Source organism: Agrilus planipennis, unplaced genomic scaffold (assembly GCF_000699045.2).
Source record: "Agrilus planipennis isolate EAB-ADULT unplaced genomic scaffold, Apla_2.0 scaffold339, whole genome shotgun sequence".
Lineage (NCBI taxonomy): Eukaryota > Metazoa > Arthropoda > Insecta > Coleoptera > Buprestidae > Agrilus > Agrilus planipennis.
Window position 1 is genome coordinate 102,710 of NW_020439690.1, and position 13,657 is coordinate 116,366.

At 35.6% G+C, this 13,657-nt stretch overlaps 1 protein-coding gene and 1 long non-coding RNA gene across 2 annotated transcripts in view; one reads left to right on the forward strand and one right to left on the reverse strand.

Annotated features, from left to right (window-relative positions):
• Positions 1 to 13,657, forward strand: part of LOC108742294 — a 136,120-nt gene that overhangs the window by 71,917 nt on the left and 50,546 nt on the right. The window contains exon 3 of the long non-coding RNA XR_003232106.1: positions 7,112 to 7,188. This is a non-coding gene — a long non-coding RNA (uncharacterized LOC108742294). The remainder of the gene's footprint in view (positions 1 to 7,111; positions 7,189 to 13,657) is intronic.
• Positions 1 to 13,657, reverse strand: part of LOC108742293 (homeotic protein distal-less) — a 119,713-nt gene that overhangs the window by 68,245 nt on the left and 37,811 nt on the right. The window lies entirely within an intron of this gene.

Sequence of the window (13,657 nt, forward strand, 5' to 3'; positions counted from 1 at the left end):
TTTAAAAAGCTCTGTTTGATTTAACCGGATTGGACTGTGAAACTGTCAACGCGACGCCCAAATGGCCCTACATTTTTTAAACATAATAAAATGTGGAAAAGGATTACACCAACCCTTTTGTCGAAGAACTACGTCTTTATGATCAGTATAGGGGATTAAATGGACAACAAAAGCTTGCCACACTTTGAAAGCTTCTAACAACATAAATCAAACACAATAGGAAGCTTTTGTCATCCAGCATATTGAAATCAAGTCAACCATTTATAAGGTACCACAAATGTAATAACTTAAAATTAAAATTAAATGAAAAGTTCGCAGAAGTTTTCACTTGAAAATAGCTACTCCAAATTATGCCGCTCCTACTTTTGAATGGATCAGAACTTATAGAAAAGGGAGTGCACACTCAACTGTAGTTATTCAGAAATGTCGAAACCTACGAATTATGCGTTCAATTAAATTGACAACTACAATTGCAACTGAACATTTACAAATAATCATCACTATCAGCATCATAAGGTCGTGAGTCCTAAGACTGGTTGGACACGCACCTCCTCTTTTTCCTATCCTGAGCTAATCCTCCCTAAAACCAGAACATCCCACATTCTTAACCATTTGCGAACATTAATGTAATCTAGGTCTACCTCTACTCTTCTTAACTTCTATTTCTGCCTCTAATATGTCTCTGACTAGACCTTCATGCCTGAGAAGCTGTCCTACCTATTCTTTATAGACTTTCATAAAGTTCTCTGTTCTTCTATTCTTTCTATTATAGTACCTCTCCATTTCTACCCTCATCATTCAAAGCCTTTTCTACATCTACAAATGCTATGTACGCTCTGTTTCCTTTTTCTCTATTGTTAATCCGTAAAGCCAGAATGGCTTCCCGCGTTCCTCTATTTCTTCTAAACCCAAATTGATCATCCCCTAACAGTTATCCCGCCCTTTTTTCCATCCTTCTCTGTGCAATTCTAGTTAAAGTTTTTGATGCATGGGAAGTTAAGCTAATTGTTGTGAATGTCTCGCACCTATCTGCGTCTCTTTTTTTAGGTATGATTACTACCACGTTTAACTAGAAATCCAAAAAAAATTCATACCTCATCCATAGGCTCTTGGAAGTTATAATAGTACCTAATAATTTACGAGGATTTTCATCGATGATGAAATGGCGTTAATCACAAAAAGTTGGGCAAAACAATTGTTGGTGCGAGCTTTCACGATCAGAGCTTCCTGGCCGTTGTTCTTTCCCAAATATGCAGCGTACTTGCATAATCCTTGAACTTTTCGCTCAAAAATCCTTTGGATTATATTCTTCAAAAAAGATGATACAGTGACGGTTTTCGGATCTCAAGTCAGGCTTTCTATTAAATATGTTGCAGCCTCATTTTATACCTTTGCAATTTGTAACGCTGATTACTAATTTATCAAAAACTATCCGACAACAGCGCGTCACAACCTACTACCGCTTATCGTAATAGGCAGGCGCTTTTACAGCTTTTGTCTTATGGTGGCAAAGGCACATAAAACAAAGACTCAAACACACGTCGGTACATACATACACACACACGCACACACACAAGGAAAATATGTGGACGATGCCAGGACACGTAAAGCACACAGACATAAATTACGACAAGAGATATACCTTACAGGCGAGGTGGTTTATGTACTTATATGTTTGTGTATACGAAATACATACGTACATGTGCTTATATACGTGTACATATATATATGTATATATAGTGAGCCGGTGAAATTTCTGCTCCGAATGTACTGGCCGCGGCACCGCCCCTTTTGCTTGCATAACCTCACGAGCGGGAAAAGAAAAGAATAATTCGGTAACGCCCATTGAGCATGTAGGTACACGTTGCTCGCATTTACAACGGGCAAAAATACATTTTAAACGGTCGGTGGTCAGTGGTCTGTATTCGGCGGCCACTTTTTGATGGGCTTTTCAAGCACGCACGACCGCAACTATAAATAAGGTGCTGCTGGGCCATCATTGTGAAATTTTCATGGCGAAAAAATGACGAAGGGACTCGAAAAATGAGCCTTGCGAGGTACCTACATTCGTATCTACTTTTATTCCTTTTGTTATCCTATGATAACGGTTTTTAAGAAGTAATGAACCTACCTACCTAATACCTAAATGGTTATTTCAAAAGGACAATTCTCTTTCCAAAATTTGAACTTTTTTCATTAGGTTAGGCTACAACGATCCGGGTGATCGCTATCTATCGAGGTTTTTTGTTCTTATTTAAAATTAATTTTCCTCAAATAGGTACTAAATCTATGAAAATCTAAGTGAAACTTCTGTTAAACCATTAGTAATACCTACTACCCTAGGTGAAATCGTCAAACGTCAAAAGTCAGTTCCGAAATTACCAACAAAACCTTGATTATAGGCACTTAGCTGCCGTAGAGCAAGACTGTGCAGTGCTCAGGAGTTCCTGGATCTCAACGATACATTCAGCTACTTTCAAACTTTCCCTAAGATAAACCACAATTTCGTTATAAATGCTTCTGAATGCCTACTTGCTAGGAGTCATCAGCACTTGATGAATACACATCTCCATTTCTATACTATCTAGAGCCAATTTTCGAACTTACAGAAAACTGGAACATCCCGCATCTTTAACTATTAACATAGAAGAATCTAATCTAGGTCTTCCTTCGTTCTCCTTTTTCTAAAATGAATTTACTTAGCACTTCATGTCTCAGGAGGTTTTCATTCATCCTGTCTCCCTTTATCCTTATTAACATTCATTCTTTTTCCAACAACCTATCCAAATAATCTTCTTGTTTCTTCTTGGCTTCCATAGCGCCCTCTGTTCTCCTATTTTTTTGAGGGTATTTTTACCATCCGCCTATTAAGTCAGAGTCAACAAAGTGCAACTAAAAAAGATTTTGGGTGTTTCATTCCCACCAGCCAGTAATTCTGGTGAGTGGGCAGACCCTCTAGACTACACCGGAAGGTAGGGCGGAAAACTCTCTTCCTTTCAGGAATCGTGAGAATGAGTGGGTGGTGGTTCGGGTGAGAAGAGATGAGACGAACGAAATGAAGACAGAAGGGAATGAAAGATTATCTGTGGAATGTTACTGCCCCAGCATTTGCCTAAATGATTCAAGGAAACCACAGAAACAGTTGGATCATGGAAGATAGACCCGGAATCGAACCGGCGTCCTCCCGAATACTTATCAATGGTCTAAACGTCTAGGCCAGAGCCATGCTCCAAACAGATCCAATTTTAATAATACATTGGATTTTCCAAATTAACCTTTCCAATTTATAAATAAACACACTGTTGAATGCAAATGAAACAATGTAATAGGTACATTTGTAGAATTTAAAAATTTAATCAATAATTGTAGAACAATGTATAAAGACTAAATTTCAATCCCAAACAAATACGATTAAAACCTTTTCCGTTAACATAATATAGCACTTATACACACTGTTTTCCACTTGATCATACAAATAAATTGTCACCTACGACATATTTATTGGTGTTAGTTGTACTTATGCTACTAGCTCGCGCCGGTAGCAATTAGGCAATGAATAAATTAAGATAACATTAATTTTCCATGTGTCGCGTATTATACAGGCACGTGTGTGTGTGTGTGTTAGTGTGTATACATACAAACATACAAAGGTATAATAATCGCAGTCGGCGGTGTTGTGCGGCAACTTAAATAAGGATCGGATAGTGGAGTGTGTGTGCCTGGCCTGGGCCAACATCCGAACAAGGCTTCTCTCATCGTGATCCTCGAACACAAAAACTGGTCCAGATTCCGCGCTGAGGCGGATGCCGCAGCCGCTTATGCCTCTTCGCGTTTGTTTCCTTGTCGTCGTAGATGTCGTCCGTTGTCGACATTCGAATTGCAAATGAGCTTTTGGTTACATTTGTATTCGACAGTTGCGGTGGCAACAATGACACCTCATTTGTCATCATAAATTATTTTAAAGTTAACGTCTTCATTCTGAAAACGTTTAGCAAAAGCGCTCTCGAAGCCTTTGAATCGGAGAAATCCGCTGTTATAGCAGAAGATTTTAATTAATTCAATTGATTACTGTTATACTTACATCGGCCTGCCGCTTGTTTTTTTTTTTTTAACAGAAATATCTTTAGATCATTATAGATGATGATGCTAACTTTTTGGTCGCTCGCATCCTAATTTATGACTTAATTTCCGGCATAAAAAGAAGGAAATAGTTTTACAATAGGTATATGTATCATACTGAGTAGGATAGAAAAATCAAAAATTAAATAACATTCGCGCGTTTTAGTAATTTATTAAGAAGGTACTGTATATCATTATAAAGATACTTTCTTATTATTTAATCTTTTGATTAATATATCCGTAACATAAGCTTCCTCTATAATCTTCCTTGAAGATTTCCTGTTAGTATCTGAATCATTTCAAGGAGAATTATAGCAGTTTGTTGCTTTAACTCTTCAGTATCGAAAGGAGAAGTTGCACCTATACAACTTAGCCTTTAAGGTGACCCCCAACGGAAAGGACAATTAATATCACCAAATTGAGAATTTGGGAAAATTGTGCTTTTCTCTTTCTAAGATGATGTAACGCCAGAATTTCTCGGTCTCACAACACCGTGAACCCTCAATTGATTGTAATCCTGCAGGATAATGATTCCAGCAGGATAATACAACTTCACACACGGCTGGAGCAACAACGAATGATGTGTTGCGCCAGATGTTTTTCAAGCATCTGATAGCGACTCGATTAATTATCTTGATATTCTACTAATTTATAATATAATTTTTCGATTATCTTAAAATTGATGTGTCCTGTTAACATTGAAGATTTAAAACAACATATTAGAAATAAATTGCAGGGATCACTCACACAATGATTTAGAAGGTAACAGGAAATCTACAAGGAAGCCAAAACCCTGTGTATCAGCAAACGAGGAAGATCATTTTACGAATATAATAATGTAATATACACTTAATAATTTTAATTTAATAATAGGTAAAAGTTGGTCTGTGTTCTGTCGGAGCTGCCTGCGACGCGCTGATGAGATCCAAAAAGATCGATCCGCGTCAGACCACTTCGAATTATTTTGTTTGACTTAATAATTTATTAAAAAGTGTGAACATTATTTAATTTTTAAATTGGTATGGAAATACTGAAACCCTGTGTTATTAACTTAAAATTTTAGGTAACAAAACTCCCTTATTAGACGAGATTGTAGGCGGAGAATTTATTTCAAACCCTGGAAAAACTGAAAATACAACGTACAATTTAATTTGTTATATCATTTACAAAACATTTTTCGATCCATCGTAACAATGTTGCAGAATTAATGAACTAAAATCGATAAAACCTGGCTAAAATGTTATTCCGTTTATACACACAAAAAGGACATTCTCATTATGAAACATGTCTAAAGGATTATTTCGTTTCCTTATACCCGACTCTGGAAAGAAACGGACGTACAATTTTGACATTTGACTAAATTGAAAATACAATTCATCAAAAAATAATTTGAAAATGGGAGGATCGGTTGCCGCCCAGCAGAAAGTAACGGCGGAGTTTTTTAACGCAACGTCTGGTCGACGTCGTGTCCGTCGCCTTTGCGTCCCTCTCGTAATATTATGTATCACGAACATGCGGACCTGAGTTATTTTCCTCCACTTTTATTTCCTTTTCCATTCCGACTTTGTGTGAAATTAAATTCTTTTAAGCCTTTTAATTACCCGCTTAAATAACGGAAAAAATAAAACACAACCTAGATGAGAATTACGCTGATATTCACGATTGCCAAGTGTTCGTTTTGTCAAAAGTAAAAAGAAAAGCTTCGGTGTGTCAATGCTAGTGCGGTGGAATGAATATTCGTTATTGAAAGGATTATTGTAGCGGATGGATAATGATTAAAAACTATGACAAGGACTATAGAACTATAGGACTAGAAATGGTGAAATATATTATTAATCAGCTACCCTTTAAACCACAGCATTTTAGAAATTAATGGTATTTCCTGGTTACGTCTATAATTATGATAATTATCTATATTTTTTCAATTTCAATCCATTTTCGAGCGATTTTGATTTGGAAGATTTAGTAGAATTACTTCAATCTTGTAAATATTGAGCACCCTGTATTTCAGAACATGAAAGATTTATTTCATAGTTACCAATTGACTAGGAATATAAGCCATATTAGATAGCAATAGAACATATTACAATGATATTCCTTCATCATCGTCCTGGGGTCGTCAATCCTAAGATTAGTTGAACATGCACCTCCACTCTTTCCTATCCTGAGTTAAACTTTGCATTTCCCTAAAACTAAAACATACCACACCCTCAACTATTTGTGAATACTGCTTTAATCTAGGTCTCTCTCTCTCCCCTCTCAACTCCTGTTACTGTTTCTAATATCTCCAACTAGTCCTTCATGCCTGAGAAATTTTCCTACCAATCCATCTCGTCTATTTCTTATTTGCTTCCATTTCGTCCTCTGTTCTCCTACTCTTTCTAATACCTCTTCATTTCTAACCTTCTCTATCTACGATATCCTCATCATTTGCCTACAATATCACATTTGTAACATTTCTAGCCTTTTTTTCGTGCTCGAGACATACACCTTTAACAATCTTTTTCGAATTTCACAGAAATGACTCATTTTATATCTCTGTTGCTCCTTCCATCCTTAATTTTCTGACATCTTACTAGATACCGAAAATCAACGACTTCTTCTAATTTTTCGTCTCATATCTTTGCATTAACAATGGCATCCTTTATCCGATTGTAACTTCAAATTTTACTCTTATTATTGTAAAACTGCAAATGTAGAGTACACATTCTAAAAGTCACGTATATTTTCGATGTTATATGTATTAGAATGCGACAGCAAGGAAGACTTTTCCTCGTCCGTGTTTAAGAAAAGAAGTAAAATTAACGTAAGAGCCGTGGGTTTAAGAAATTCGCCTCTCCGTTTCCTCCGCCTCCTTACCTACCCCCTTCGTTCCCCTTGTGAATTGTTCTCAGAAATTTATGGTTTTTTAATTGCAACAAAACATGTTTTTGTCTGCCAAACAGACAATGGTTCACACGTACAGTAACTCACACTCGTATTATTGTTATAGAATGATCGTCGACAACGCAAAAGGCCATTATGAATAATCATGAAGACCGTTGAGGAAATTTGAAGGAAACTGCGTATGTAAGTACTCAATTATTTAATTTGTTCGTATTTTCTTTTACATTTGTTCTTTTACGCATCTCCTGGTTCTTGTTTATAACCGCGTGATGTTATCAGTTAATAACTTCACACTAAAGGTAATGGTTACAAAATGTACAAATATAAACTGTAGTGCAAACCAAAACAATCATTCCGATCACGAAATTGAAGAGGCATAGCTATAATTATTTACTAAAGTTTCTAATCAAATCGATAAATAGTATTAAGTAACTTGTTAAAGGCAAAAAAATCGGTTGTCTGTAAAGTCGGTTTACTGACGATAGTTGAACGTGACATCGTCATAAGAAAATACTGATGGAATGGTTTCATTTTTCAAAAGAAAATTTTAATTTTATTTGTTTGATAGATATTTTGTATGGATATAGAGAAGGAGGTAANTAACCATCAAATACCCGAATGATTGTTGTATGTTTTCAACCGCTAACCCTTGCTGAAGTTAAAGAGCCATCTGTTAAAGAACAAGGACGTTACACGTCATGTGCTTAACGAAGGGTCCAAAGGGTAGTCGCGCTGGCCTTCCCGCTTCGCGGTTATTACGTTATTGTTGGGTCGCGTCTTTTGAATTTAGCCGATGCGATCTGTTGATTCGCAACAATAGCGATGCGAAGCGCATTCATTGTTAGTGTTGGACGGATTGAAATATCATTAAAAAAAAATGAACAAAATACGCGCGCGCGTTCAAGGTCGGCCTCCGCAAAATGTGTAGATTTTAAAAGGAAGATAGTATAGATTACAACAGTAGAGAGATTGGTTACGTTGGCTGTAACAATGTTGATAGTCGCGCTAATTATTATGGGTGGGAATATGATTATATAACGTGATGTTAGCTAATGTGTATCAGTAGGTTCACTACAGAAGTGAACCGCAATGATGATTAAGTTCAACTTTTTTTCATTGCTGATGCGCAATACCAATTGTAGAACTAATAAAAATACCTATAATGACCGGAAGTGGTTTATAAAAAATTATTGCGAAATAGCTTGTAAATATACCATCTGCATAGTAAACTATCCACGAATAAACCAGGTGCTTAAGTAAAATTTTTGATATTAACTTTATAAAATATTTAAAATTCCTCATGGATATTTACACTATAAAAAGTGGCGATCACTAATTCTTTTGAGGGCTAGAATTGTAGATATCAACGAACAGGCGGAAATTTTTATCACTACGCAACCTAAAGCCAAGGTTCATGACATTCTAAATTACCTCTACATTATTAATAAGTAAGTAGTATCAGTAATGTGAATAATTTATCATTGTTTTGTTAATTATTTTCCTAACCGTAAAACTAATTAGATTTTGCCAATAACTGCCCAAACTGCAAAAACTCGTTTTCTAATTCTTTTACAAAATCATTACAAAAAAAAGTTTAAATGTCATTTCAGCATTTACAGATTGACGTCGAACTTCGCTCTTTCTGCAATTGCAACTTAAAAATAGACTGATGATATCAAAAGCGTCAATCATTTAGTTGAACGCTTGATGTAAAAAAAACTTGTTCAGAAAACAGAAATTGACTTGTAGGTGCATTCTTTCCAATAATACAAAAGCAATATTATTTGTCGACGATGAAGACGGTTTTATTTTTTTCAATCGTGTTCAGAAAAAATGAAAATTTCGTCATTCGTAGGTTTTATTCTTTTTTATTCTTTAAATTCGCTTGAAATTAGTGATGTAATGGTAAAATCCGTGTTATTCGGTACCGGTTTCCAACAGAATTTTTTATGTAATTCTGTGTTGAGGAAAAGTACTACAAATTATTACTTATACGAAAAGAATCTACTCTTCGTGTAAGTTGTTTTTATTTATTTCTCTCTTAGGATTACCCGAAATAACTAGTCATTTATATATCATCATTGATATTATTAATCGTAAACCGTGAAACTAAAGCGGTGCTATCAGTTATTTTAATGACCCAATAAACATCAGTAACTGAATAGTGAAAAATCAATTAATTTATTTGCCATTATTTAATTAAAAACTACTGAATTGATAATTAGTTATTAAATCACTATATACTATAAATAATGTTCTATGGATCTGCGATTCTGTGTAGGTACAGATTTGTAATGAAAATTTGTGCTGTTGTCTCCTCTGATAATACGACGTTCTGAAATTAACTGACTATTAAAACATCTGAGTAAAGAATGGAATTACATCTTATTCAGAATGTTGTCGTTTGGTTAAAAAGTTTAATCATAATTCCCAATCTTTTGAGACTTTGAACATATTTAAATGTCAATATTCAGTCATATTAGAGTCCTAGTGAAACCCTTTATAAATTGCTAGATATGAGGTACCTAGTACTGCTACTTCTCTAAAGATTATGGTTACTACAGATATATAAATGTTATAGTCAAAAGCTGAAGAAAAGGCACTCCATGGAATGACTGACCTATCGGAAAACCCCGAACTACATTCTAGGATTAAATTTCAAATTAGGTCAACTTTAACTAACCATAATCTTAATTTTAAGAGGTGCCTAAGATATACACAGGTTACACTCAATTAAGTTTTGCATTATGCGTACGTATGATATTAATAAGGATATCTTTTAAAAGTCAAAAACATCTTTTTACTTTAAAAGTACATGCGGTTTGTAATTAAAAACTGTTACGTAAAATACCGTTATAACTTTTTATAACCTAGATTTTCCTAATAACTATTTTGCAGTCGTTACGATACGTTTTCGAGCTAATTGAGCTCATTATTTTAAATTGCGCGACAAGACGCGCAAGGCTCATAACTGATGTATAAAAATTTATTCTATCATTAAAATTATGTACTTCAAAGATAGATAATCACATTTAAAGAAACGTCCTTACGATTTGCATAATTTTCAAAGGTAATACCGGGGAATCACATAGATTTCAGAACGGCTAGAAATTTACTAATGCAGGGTCTATCAGCATCCGGGCTGGATCCGATTTACTAGGGCATCTTCTGTTATGACATTAAACAGCACACTTTTACGGTAGGCTCTATTTAGTCGCATTTGGCCCTAATATGGATACCCTTACTGGCCCCTTTTATGGCATGCCCTATTTAGACTAATGTCCCTATTTCAACCCTTTAATGATATGCTCTAGGTATATACTGATTTATCCCTGATTTTGATACCTGAACCGCAGCCCTAACAAACTTCCAGTAGGGCATATTATAGGGAAGCAATAAAATTCGGGTTTTCTTTGAAAGGTTAGATATTTCATTCAATGTCGTCAATTAATCTATGTAAAAAACAAAATAATTGGAAAGTCCTTAAGGATACAGAGAAGTACGATAGACCAAATACAAATGTAACAATAAAGTTGCTAGAAGTTTGAATAATTGGTTGTTTATACAAATACAAAAATTGTGATATTTTTACTGACTTTTAGTAAGATTATAAATTTTGCGCACTAAGACTTTCTGTAATAATAATCGAAGTTCACATCACAATTGGAAAAAGTTTTGTTGGAGGCAAGCAGCAAACATCCCAAATGAAAACGGCAGGTGTTTAACGGTGCCTAGGAGCAGTTGTTGGGCGAGAAGGTCGTACGTGGCGCACTCCGGGATTCGCTTCTGTTGTGCGCTCTTTAACTATAAAACTTAAACAATTGAAAAGTCTGCTTTGTCGATAAATGTAATACATGTCATCATAAAAGTGCAGTAATACTGTAAAACTGCATTTTTCGGTTAAAAATTGTAGAGAAGCGTGAAATGACATACAGACGATCAATTTGTGTGCATAAGGACTAGTACTTTGTTTTGAAAATTTCATCCAGCATCAGAGATGGATAGACCTCTGAAGTAGCTCGCCGCTTGTGCTAGCGAAACGTTAGGAAAAAACTCCAATCGACGACGACCTTTAGATCCGAATCAAAACAGCATCAATTCTCTCATCTACTTTCGATATCCTGAATGTTTCGCTTTAACCAGAATCTTTAATTATAGTCTGACAATTACATACTAAGTGGTCAAAGATTAACTTCTCTAATCCCAAAGGCCGACAAATTTTGATCTGACCAAAATATATTGTTTCGAAGGTGTCTGACGCGCTGAATAAGAATCTGACGTCGGAATTTCTCTGGTGACTCTGCTTTTCGAGATATTCAAACTTAAAGCGAATTTAAACGAAAATAAGGATTGCAGACTGTCAACAGCATACAATTGCGTACATATACTTATAGGAGACGTATTACGTAGTTGCATTTCGGTAATCATCAACCGTGAAATCCGTGACAAAAACAGGAAGCTTCTCTTTTAATATAAACTCACCGTTTCCATGTTGCATGCCACATGCGTTGTCGCGGTCGTCTTCATCCTTTGCCCGTTTTCCCACACAGCGAGTCTTTGACACGCCATGCTACGCTATGCTGTGTTCGAACTACGCTATAGAATAGATGTATGCTATCTACATCAAATTCTACCTATTCTCTTCCATTGGAAAGAATATTGGCACAAGCCGACTGGCTGTGCCAGGTGCAATACAGAAAAATATGCCGGGACATCGTTCGGCAGTAATTAATATTAGGGTATTCTAGTCGAATCACGCACCGGAATAATAATGGCAGAAATAAAATAATAATGAACGGTTGTCCTGGATGGAACTGTGTCTAGAACTGGAACGGTTTAAACGATATAGATATGTTGTTATTTTTTGGAATAGGAAGGCAATACTAAATCGGTAACTTCTGGAAGCATTATAGTCGTAGTCCCGTACCACTAATAAAATTAAACCAATCGAATTAATTACGGTCTAGTGAGAGGCATATTAGAGGCAGAAACGGGAGTTAGGAGGGGTAGAGGTAGACCTAGATTAGATTACTGTTCGGAAATAGTTAAGGATGCCGGTTGTTCTAGTTTTAAGGAAATCCGATGATTAACTCAGAATAGGATAGAGTGGAGGTACGTGTCTAACCAGTGTTAGGACTGACGACCTTATGATGATTAATAACTTGAAATATTATTCATGAAAATAGAGAATTTAAAAATGTTCGTCAAACTGTTTATTAATCGTTTCATTTTGTGTATTTTATTTATTGTATTGCTATTGTTTCCATATTTACTATGTTCGTTCATGCGTGACTTCAGAGATCTTCCTATGTGACCAACATAGACTTTGTTACCAGGATCCTTATTCTAATAAAGAGACGTTATGATGATGATATGTAAAAGCGCATTCTGCATGTGTATTTTCTTCGATCTCTTCTCAAATTGATGATCAAGAGGTCGGCCAGTTGTTTCTTTTTATGGAGTTTTCTTTCATTTCCATCAAGTTTGTACTTGTAAGGGGCTAATCCTCAAAACGATTGAACCGATTTTGATGAGGTTTTACAGACACGAAGAGATGACTGTCAGGATTGATCTACAAGACTTTAAATTCCTTATTGACGAACAATTATGTATTTTATAAATAATTAGAAACTGTTTCCTGCGGATGGAATGTAGTAAAGGTAACAGCCAGTTTCTAATATGATGGTTTTGTTTTAATAACCACAATTGTTTTACCGGCTTGAATTTTTAATCCTTTTCGGGTCCAAAAGCTGTCTCCTTTTTCTATCACATATCAAGCCCCTACGCATCATGGATATCAATCAATCATAGTTATCTAATGTTTAACGTTTAATGGAAATACATACATTTACATTCTGTTGGTACTTGTTAGTCACATGAAAGCGTTACTAATGTTAGTCAGATACATACTTTCTTTCGTAAGTTACAAGCGCAATTACATAAAGCGCTTCTGGCAAACAAATGCATCTTATCGTTAACCAAATCGGCGGCAACAACTTAACATTAAGTAAATACAAGGGAATACATCATGTAGTTTTAAATTCATACACCCGAGGTACCGTCCGTACATCAAATGTATATATGTGAACGTAATTTACAGGTATTATACGCGTGTGTCCGTTGCAATATAAGCGTGTATGGTAAAAATCTTCAAGGTCCTTAATGACTACTGCTACTTTACTCGATATTTATGTGCCGAACCAAACAGTGTAACCAAGGCTGGCAAGCGGAAGTCCCTATACATCTATCTTCAGATGTCACTCGTATGAAAAATGATGAAAACATAATAAAATATTCCCGCGTCATGTTCTTCCATAATTACCGCGACTGAATAATAAAAAACAAGCGCACACACACACACACACGTACAAAGACAGTTATGTAATTTATCAAACGCAAACAAAATGCCGTTTCGTCGGCTCCTTTGTTCCACCGAGAGGACCATGCGACCATGTCCGAATGAACACTTCGGCGGTTTCGTTGACGAAGAATGAAAAAAAAAAAAAGAAGAAATGTAAAAAGAACAAAAGCATCATCAAATTGTTAAAATTCACCCGAGGGTTTCTGGGGCCGACAAAATAATACACGCGAAAGCTTTGTGGAAATTTCGCTGTCTATTGTTAACAGAACCATCAGGTAGCCGGTAAATATA